This window comes from Podarcis pityusensis, assembly GCF_964106645.2.
Source record: "Podarcis pityusensis genome assembly, chromosome: 8".
Classification (NCBI taxonomy): Eukaryota; Metazoa; Chordata; class Lepidosauria; order Squamata; family Lacertidae; genus Podarcis; species Podarcis pityusensis.
The window spans coordinates 72,418,745-72,429,160 of NC_138033.1; the positions used below are offsets into that span (position 1 = coordinate 72,418,745).

The following is a 10,416-nucleotide window of genomic DNA, read 5'->3' on the forward strand; positions in this document are numbered from 1 at the left end:
AACAGCACTTTCCAGCAAGACAGAAATGTGGCGATAACCTCATATAGTCCTCTCTCTTTTTTTAACATTAACCCATGAATGATCCAAAATAAACACAGCATTCCAGTGTTGAAGAAGCATTTGTATTGGTGCTGCTGTTTATCAGGTCTCACACTTTGGCTGCAATCCTCTGAGCACATTTCCCCAGGAGAAAGACCCTCACTGGGACTTCCTTCTGAGTAAACATGCATGGGATTTGGCCACATCACTATCTGACCCTCTCACCACAGTAACCTCAGGATGCAGACTTAGGTCACAACCACACCATGACTTATATCACTTTAACAGCCATGGTTTCCCCCAAGGAATCCTGGGAAGTGTAGTTTCCTTGCCACAGGGCCAAAATGCCCAGCATTCTTAGCAAATACGGCCCCCAGGATTCTTTGGGGGGAAACCACGACTATTAAAGTGATATGAGTACTTGAGAGCCTTCAATGCGTGGTGTGGCTATTGCCCTAGACTGGACATGCCTCTAGTTATACAGAGAACAATCCTCTATTGAGAAGGCCATGTGGTCCAAGTCAAAAAATTACCGTATTTTTCGCCCCATAGGACGCACCTAGTTTTTTTTGGGGGGGGGGGGAAATAAAGAAAAAAAATTATTTCCCCCCCAGGCACAGGGCTGGCGCGGGGGAAGCCTGAGCTTCCCCCGACCCCAGCCCCCAGAACAGCCTGCTATCCTCAAGCCTAGGGAGCCGCGCCGGTCTCCCCAGGCTTGCGGACAGCTGTGCGAAGCCCGGGCGCGCTGAAGAGGCTTCGAAATGCAGGCAGCTCTGCGCAACCCTCCGGAGGCCGGCGCGGCTTGGCACCAGGCTCCGGAGGGTCACGCAGAGCTGTGTGGAGCCCGGGAGCGCAGGCAGCTCTGCGCGACCCTCCGGAGGCTGGCGCAGCTTGGCGCCGGGCTCTGGAGGGTCGCGCAGAGCTGCGCGGACCCCGGGAGGGCAGGCAGCTCTGTGCGGCCCTTCGGAGGCTGGCGCGGCTTGGCGCCGGGCTCCGGAGGGTTGTGCAGAGCTTCCTGAAGCCTGGAGAGCGAGAGCCTCTCGCTCTCCAGGCTTCAGCGAAAGCCTGTATTCGCCCCATAGGACGCACCCACATTTCCCCTTCATTTTTGGAGGGGGAAAAGTGCGTCCTATAGGGCGAAAAATACGGTATTTTAAGAACCCTAAGAAAGGGAGATCAGGAGAGACCTTGGAGTTGACCATCAACAGGTCACAACACCTGGGCAGCAGACTAAGCAGACAAGCAGGTCACATGGCCACAGCCTCCCCCATTATGGTAAGATGTACAGTGGTACCTCAGGTTACAGACGCTTTAGGTTACAGACGCTTCAGGATACAGACTTCGCTAACCCAGAAATAGTACCTTGGGTTAAGAACTTTGCTTCAGGATGAAAACATAAATTGTGCACTGGCGGCGCAGCGGCAGCAGAAGGCCCCATTAGCTAAAGTGGTACCTCAGGTTACAAACAGTTTCAGGTTAAGAACGGACCTCCAGAAAGAATTAAGTTCTTAACCCGAGGTACCACTGTACAGCATTAAATTATTGCAATTCTAAATGTGCATCTATCCATATAAATTAGCAGTTTCTTTTTCCTTTGTCCTCTTTTGCCCTCTGCTTTCGTGATCCATTTCATAGGGGGTTTCTGTCGTGTCCAGGGGGTTCATGAGTTCTAAGTCGGGGGGGGTGTTGATTTGGTTTGCATTTTAATGAAACACAGCCCTAATTCACACCTCTCCAACGAACATGCAGACTGAAACATGAATAGCTACTGAAATTCACCCTTCTCCAAATTTTGCAATACAGTTCTCCAACTGGTCAATATGCACAAAAGCACATAAGCTAGGGGGACGTTTGTTCAAAACTGTATTTTTCATGAAAGTAGCATAAAAAGCACAGCAGATGAAACTGCTTGCAAAAATATCTAGGGTATTAGTTAAAATGACACATGAAAAGGTTTTTCTTGGGAGAAAATTGCACTAAAATGCTGGCAAATTTTCATGAGGATTTAACCAAAACAAAAAACAAAAATGCTAATTGCTGCAGAAATACGGAGAACTGAATTTTAAGACTGAAAGAAAATGAGAAACTGAGAGAAGCCGAAACTGAGAGAGCTGCACAGTCTTGTGCATTAGTGGCTGTGCTAGATAGGTCACTATGGAGCTATGTGCTCTGCACATCTGCAATGTGGGTTAAACCACAGAGCCTAGGACTTGCCGATCAGAAGGTCGGCTGTTCGAATCCCCGTGAAGGGGTGAGCTCCCGTTGCTCGGTCCCTGCTCCTGCCAACTTAGCAGTTCGAAAGCACGTCAAAGTGCAAGTAGATAAATAGGTACCACTCTGGCGGGAAGGTAAACGGTGTTTCCGTGCGCTGCTCTGGTTCGCCAGTAGTGGCTTAGTCATGCTGCCCACATGACCCGGAAGCTGTATGCCGGCTCCCTCGGCCAATAAAGCGAGATGAGCGCTGCAAGCCCAGAGTCGGCCACGACTGGACCTAATGGTCAGGGGTCCCTTTACCTTTACCTTTAAGAAAACCCTGGCTGTTGGTTCAGGCCAAAGACCCATCTGGTTCAGCATCCTCAAACCAGATGCCCCATTGAGAAGCCTGCAAGCAGGACCTGACTATTACAATGTTCTCCCCACTTGTGATTCTCCCCAATAGGTATCCAGAGGCAGATTGCCTCCAACAGCCATCTTCAGCGCAACTTTATCGATCTCCACTTCCAGATTCATCCTGAAATTTGCTCACAAACTGGCAGAAGCCAGCCAATCGGCTAGTGCCTCAAATTCTCTCTTTGTGTATACAGTGGTAACTCAGGTTACTTACGCTTCAGGTTACATACGATTCAGGTTACAGACTCCGCTAACCCAGAAATAGTACCTCGGGTTAAGAACTTTGCTTCAGGATGAGAACAGAAATCGTGCTCCGGCGGCGCGGCAGCAGCAGGAGGCCCCATTAGCTAAAGTGGTGCTTCAGGTTAAGAACAGTTTCAGGTTAAGAACGGACCTCCAGAACGAATTAAGTACTTAACCCGAGGTACCACTGTATATAAAAAAACCTCATCGGTAAGCGACACTGCTATGAAATATTGTAGTTACACGGAGCCAGAGAGTTCTTGCTGGGTCTTACACAGTTCTTTTGTGGAGCATACTTCTGTTTCTATAATAAATGGCCCCGGTCTTTGCCAGAGGCACAGACCCACAGAGTTTGGGTGGCCAGATAGGAGAGAGGACAGGCCACCCACATCTTTAAATGGTTGTGCTGAAGAGGGCATTCTCAGCAGGTGGAGCTGTTCCAAGTCTCTATCCGCTATGCCACACTGCTTCTCAGTTTGTGTGGTTTTAATAACAGCAGGGATTTTTAAAATACCAGTACTGAACACAGCATGCATTCTGCTCCTGTTACCCTTGTGCCACTTTCCTTCCTTCCCTCCACTGCCTCCCTGACCGCCAGTATCAAATTTTAGATTGTGAGGTCATTGGGAATACACGTACACAACACACTACCTTATTTTCATAACATAAAATATACCTACATTACTCTATATAATACCTACCTATACTATACATATCAACATACCTACACACCTACCCCACACGGACACCCACCAAGTGACTTGACTTCCAGCCATTCTGGTTACGCTACTTTATTTTTCCAACAAGCTTAAACGCATTTCATTATTTCTTTAATCTCTTCTTCTATCTTAACCTTACTCTCCTTTCACTCTAATCATTTTCTGGATTCACTCAATATCTGTCAGAAATTCTACTTTTTCCTCATAAATTTTGATGTATTCCTTAAAGATAGCCTACTCCTTATTCACTTTTTGTACCGTATCTCCTCTTATCCTCCCTGTTAGTTCGGCAATATGGAAGTATTCCATCATTTTAGATAACCAGTCTGTTTTAGTTGGGACGCTGCTGCTTTTCCAATTTTTGGCAATCAGTAACCTTGTTGCCATAGTTGCAGCCCGTATGATGTTCTTTACAGCAAAACAGCACTCCTTGTGTAAATGTGTATGTATGTGTTTTATATGTTAATAAAATAAAATTTTTATTTTTATTTTTTAAAAAAAGTTTTGCTCAGAGCTGACCCATGGAAATTAATGGACCTACGTTAGCCATATTCATTACAATGGGTCGACTCTTTAACCAAGGACTCCCATTGGTTAAAACAAACACCTTTCTTGGTCACCTGCAGACTGTCACTATTTTGCTAGAGGGATTCAATCAAAATTAGAGTAGAAATAAAGTGCTCCAATGCAATGGTTTTTTCCTGGGTAGGACAGTGGTGGAAGAATGTGGAATAAACATCAACTGATGGGAAGACACGGGGCCTCCCTGTAAACATATCAGGGTGAATGTTGCTTGTCATATAACAACCTCACAAACAAATCAGAATGAATTATACTGGCTGTTGTTGTTGTCGTTTTATTACCCGCCCTTCACCCTAAAGTCCCAGGGCGGGTTGCAGCAATTTAAAGCACAGCAATAAAAATAGGTTTTAAAAAAAACTTACAATCACAAAAAATAATATCTAATTAAAGAAAACAAGAACAGCTAATAAAAGTAACAGACGTTCATAAATTGCTTATATGATATTTAGATTTCTAATATTTCAGCATTATAAATATTCAAGGCCATTTTCTTAAAAGATACTGCTTTCCCCATGCCATGGGATGCATCCAGTCAGACACCCTCGCAAAATGTTTTAAAGACTAACTAAATAATAATGATAATAATAATAATAATAATAATAATAATAATAATAATTTATTTGTACCCCGCCCATCCGGCTGGGTTTCCCCAGCCACTCTGGGCGGCTTCCAACAAAGATTAAGAATACATTAAAATGTCGCATATTAAAAACTTCCCTAAAGTCTAATGGTGCAAAGGGATACCACATCCCCATTTTTGCAAACCTCTTTGAGGGAGTTGTTATTTTTTTACAATCAAGCGGTGAATATATGTTATGGAAAAATCACAAAATGCATGCTAGGTTTAAGCCAATAAAGAGCATGCATTGTATCACCACAATACAAGCTTTATGCTAAAAAAAAATCAAGGTGAATGACTATTGTCCTACAACATCCCACCAACAAATCAGAACGGATAAAGAGCCAGCCTTGTATAACCTGCATGCAAGCTTTGTGCAAAGCAGATGAGGATGAACGCTCCAGAAACAGGAGGTCTTTGAGCTTTCTGCTTTTAAAGTCACATTGTGGGCCCAGTTTAGACCAAACGGCAAACAAAAAAGCCTCAAACGACAATCACAAATTACTTCAACACTATGTTCCACAGTAGCACCCTCCCCTTTGCCATTTAAGAGCCCCCCCCCCCATGATTGACAAATGCAATCTCATGCCTTGCCATGAGTGAAGAGCAGATGAGCCACAGGTAAGGGAGAGGATCTCCTAGAGAAACGGACACATGTTCTAGTGACTGTCCCCAATACTTGCGCCAGATCAGTCCAACTCTTAAGCAGTGTTTGCCTTCCAAAACTGCTGAGCTCCCTTCCTCCCCTACCTTGGCTGCATCAACCAGGAGAACCACAGTGATCCTCGACTCTTTGCAGAAGCCATCCAACAATCCCAAGAGATACTTCTGACTCCCTAGCGCCATCCTTTTATCCACCCCAAATGACGCGCTGACCAGAGGGGAAACTGCACCGTTAGTTTCATCGCCAGGTGATTTGTCTTAAGACGAAGGGCAGGAAAAACAACAAACAGCCCAAGAGGTCCTGGGAATTCGGGTCCATCCGGGATCAGTTCCCATGTTGCTCCTCCACATGCTTCCCCAGTTTCCCAAACTCGCAAGGAATGAAACAATGCAAAGTTCCCTGGCTCGTGAAAAGCAGCCTTGCTTAAAAAATAATCAATCTACTACTTACTTAGCCTTTGAAGTGAGGCTTGTTCCGTGAACCGATGGGAGGGGGCAAAGAAAAAAAAACCAGCAATGGTTTTTCTTTAGTTAATTGCATCTTTAAAAGTCTTTTTTTGCCAAATATTCACCTTGCAGGCTGGGTAATATCTTATGAAGCAAAGGAAGAGAGGGGTGGGGTGGAGGACAAAGGTATAAGATGAGTTGCCTTGATGAAGCCTCGGAAAGGGGAGATTTATTCCCACCAAGTGCATTTAAGTGTCTTATCTCAGCCTTGGCTATGCAAGAGAACACTGGTGAAAATCTTTGCCTGGTACTGTTTCACAGGCCAGGAATTTTGATTTGAATAATTTTTAACTTCTACTGTCTAGCAGAGGGAGAAAACAGGGCTCTCAGGGTACTATTGGCTTAGAGAGTTTCTGCAAAAAAAGGGAGAAAGAAAAGGTGTGTGTGTGTATGTGATTAGAAAATGGGGGGGTTCTTTTAAACCAAAGGGTAATGAAGCACGCCTACATACCCACATGGAAAAGAAATGATTGCCAAAATATTCATTTGATGGGGAAATATGTTTAAGATGTTAGGACGCAAGGCTTTAAGGAAGTCGTAAGTTGTACTGTAGGGACGCGGGTGGCGCTGTGGGTTAAACCACAGAGCCTAGGACTTGCCGATCAGAAGGTCGGTGGTTCGAATCCCTGCGACAGGGTGAGTTCCCGTTGCTCGGTCCCTGCTCCTGCCAACCTAGCAGTTTGAAAGCACCTCAAAGTACAAGTAGATAAATAGGTACCACTCCGGCGGGAAGGTAAACGGCGTTTCCATGCACTGCTCTGGTTCACCAGAAGCGGCTTAGTCATGCTGGCCACATGACCCGGAAGCTGTACGCCGGCTCCCTCGGCCAGTAAAGCGAGATGAGCGCTGCAACCCCAGAGTCGGTCACGACTGGACCTAATGGTCAGGGGTCCCTTTACCTTTAGCTAAGTTGTACTGTGTTATAACAGCCGTCAATAGCCAGGGATGAGTTAAGAGCTTTGATGCAAAAAGGGGGAGTTTTGGGGAGCCCGAAGTGTTCTCCAAGCCCTCAAAAGAACATTGCTGAGGTCCTACTCACTGTCCATCTCGAATAGGTGTGGGGGACCTTTGGCCCTCCATGTTGCTGAACTACAACTGCCATCACTCCTGGCCACTGGAAGTTGCAGTGGCTGATGGGAGTCATAGATTAGCAACATTGGAGGGTCATAATATCCCCACACCTGATCTAGGAAGTGGTTTGGGTGCATTTTTAAAAGAGAGGGGTTCCATTTCATACTGGTGACATGATACACCAGTAGCCAGATTAATGCTGTTTCAGGGTGCACAGGGCAGAAATTCCCTTCAGTTCACATTTCCAGGTGGAGCTAGCTAATCTGCACCTTTTGAAACAATAAGTGAACCAAAACACAGCCATCCCTTGAAACTGGCACCTCTCCAGAATTTGCAATGTCGATGGCCCCTAGCATCTCCAGGTGAGGCTGGGGAAAACCGCTGTCTGAAAACCTGGATATTCTGGATATTCACCACCAGCCAGTGTAGACAAGAAGTAGCAAATCTTTTCCAGACACATATGGGGAACCATCCAGGGGACACAAAAGGGGGACAGGGTGGGACCATAAGCCAAAGTGGGTGGAGCAATGAGTTTAAATTTCACCTTCCACACAGTATGCTAGTTTCTAGACACACTCACCCACTCTCTCTACTTTCCATCCAAGCAAGCCAGAGTCATTATCACAGTTTGAGGACACATCTCAACCAGGCCAAAATCAGAACAGTCTGGTGTAGGGTTTGGATATGGCCTGGGGAGAGTCCTGAGGAGCAGAAAGTGTCACCTGGGGATGCTGCAATGGACCCCAAGGCCAGAGGATCTCCAATGCTGAGAGAGATGGACCTGGGGCCATCATAGCACAAAGGGAGCTTTTTACATTCTGATGAAAACTTCGTGTTCACAGGCACTGAATGCCAATGCATTGTAGGGCTTGGGTACTGAGCATGGCAGGCAGGGGCCTCCACTCAATTCCACGCCCCATGAAGATGAGCTTCAGCCAGTCACCACCTCTGAGCGTAACCTACCTTGCAAGGCCGTTGTGAGGATAAAGTGGGTAGAAGGACCATAGATGCTGTCTTGAGCTACGCATGAGTGGGTTGGTGTGCAAGCAACAGGGAAGGGCTGTGGCCATCACTCACTTGTGGGCTTCCCAGATGCATCAGGTTGGCCACTGATAGAAAGAGGATACTGGCCTGCAGTAGACCACTCAGTTTGGGTTGTCTTGTGTTAACTGTGTTAATTAAGTTGTGTTAATTAAGCTGTGTCAGCAATTGGGTATAGTATATAAAGAGCAGCACCTAGCTCTCTCAGTACCCTGGTGGTTGGGTCGGTAGATGGGTCATGCTTATTGATATATTTAGTGTAAAAGGAGTTTTTGTTTCTGTTCTTAAAACCTTGCTAAAGTTATTTTATGTTCCTTGTAATGTGTGGTCTCCCCAGCAAGCTCTCTGCAGTGCAACTAATCTGCAAATAGCCAACAGTTCCTACATTCCTACATTTCCAGAATAGTGATAGAGGCCGACTTCTCCAGCACCTCCCTTTAGTGTCTCCTCTCAAAACATAATCCCTGAACAAAACGCAACTATTTACATTCAAAACAAGCTTTGGAAAGGGTTGGGATGCCCAGTTTTGCAATATCTCTGACAATCCAAAGACTATTCTCAGGTGGGCCCTGCAGCAACGCCCTGGGACGTTCTACTTCCTTGAGGTCACAGTGGAGCTGGCTTTGCTCCCACATGGAAAGCTTAAGGCCTTATGTTGAGAGCAAGGGCTTCAGCAGTGACAATGCAAGCTCTGTTTACTTGTTTCTCTACTGGGGAATTGTGAATGTAACGTTGTTCAGGCAATTAGCAAAAATACAGAAATGAGGACTCTTGCTCATTCCAAGAAACCACATGCATTCATGTACACAGGTTAATGCAGATCTCCCCCTTTGCCATCATCACCCACCTATGGCAAGAGCCCGTCTCTCCTCACTAAACATATTGGCATTATTTAATCCTCAACAAATAAGCTTCCCGTACTGCTAGTTCCTGTCGTCTGTTAGAATTTGCATAGATGAAAATTCATGCTTGGCAGAGGGGGAAGAGAGCCATCCTGTTTGGCTGGTAGATCAACATTGTTAGTTAAAGACGGAGGGGGAAAGATGAGGAAACTTAGCAAAAAAACAAAAAAAAAAAACCCATGGTGGCTGACCTTGTTTTGGTCAAAAATGAATCGTACTACAGTGGTACCTCGGGTTAAGTACTTAATTCATTCCAGAGGTCCGTTCTTAACCTGAAACTGTTCTTAACGATTTCTATTCTCATCCTGAAGCAAAGTTCTTAACCCAAGGTACTATTTCTGGGTTAGCGGAGTCTGTAACCTGAAGCGTATGTAACCTGAAGCATATGTAACCTGAGGTACCACTGTATTTTATTTGATTGGACTTGCAGCTCCATTCACCCCCAGGTCCCACTCAGAAGTGTAACTAACAGAGGGGGAATGGGGTCAGCAGCTTCAGTGAACTAAGAACATAGGAATGTAAGAAGAGGCCAACAGCTGGATTAGGCAAAGGAGCGCCCATCATAGTCCAGCATTCTGTTCTCATGGTGGCCATCCTGATACCCTGATCTCACAGTGGCTAAACAGGTGCGTCTGGGAAACCCACAAACATGGCATAAAGGCAGGAGCCCCTCTCCAACTCTGAAGCTGGAACAGGCCCATCTCATACCCTCCAACATTCCTCAGGTGAAAATAGGGACATTTCCCACTCCTCTCAGCTAACCCTGTTTGATCAGGGTCATCCACCCCACCCCCCTGCACAACGCAGAGCATTTCCTTGAGAAAACCCCTTCATCCTGATTTCATTTCATTCTATTCTTTGGTAGATTAAAAAAAAACCACACACACACAAAAAAAAAAAATTAGAAAGGGGCAAGATTAGACGTGGACACACAAACTTTTTTTTAAAAAAACTAGACTCCTTGTGCACCACTCTTCTTCCTCTTTCTTCCCACCCAGGGCAGCCCTGCACTCTGCCTGCCCCTCGGAGCTGGAGTGTCACATGGGGCTGGGCCTTGGCGGTGGCCGCCTCTCCTCCTCCTCCTCGCCTGCTCTTCAGCATCCACTATGAGCTTCCCAAGGGAGGGGGCTGGCAGCGGTGGCTGTGGAAATGCCATGGAGAGGTAACAGGGCGCTCCCTCACCGCTGTTGCCACTGTTGCTCGGGCAAAGCGCCGGCTTATCCTCTTCTCTGAGCTCAGTGGCAGCAGCACTAGCAGGGGAAATAGGGACACTGGGGGATCAATTTAGAAGCCATGGTGGGTTTTTTTTAAATAATAATAATAAATTTTATTTATACCCCACCCTCCCCAGCCAAGACTGGGCTCAGGGCGGCTAACATCAGATATAAAAACACTTGATTGAAATACAACTTAAAAAACA

General features: G+C 46.1%; 1 protein-coding gene and 1 long non-coding RNA gene across 2 annotated transcripts in view; both read right to left on the reverse strand.

Moving 5' to 3' along the window:
• Positions 1-6,128, reverse strand: part of LOC308482854 — a 52,453-nt gene extending 46,325 nt beyond the window's left edge. Inside the window, exon 1 of the long non-coding RNA XR_013989463.1 lies at positions 5,927-6,128. This is a non-coding gene — a long non-coding RNA (uncharacterized lncRNA). The remainder of the gene's footprint in view (positions 1-5,926) is intronic.
• The window catches only part of TTLL10 (tubulin tyrosine ligase like 10), a 171,403-nt gene that overhangs the window by 137,611 nt on the left and 23,376 nt on the right, over positions 1-10,416 (reverse strand). The gene's annotated exons all lie outside the window — the stretch shown is intronic.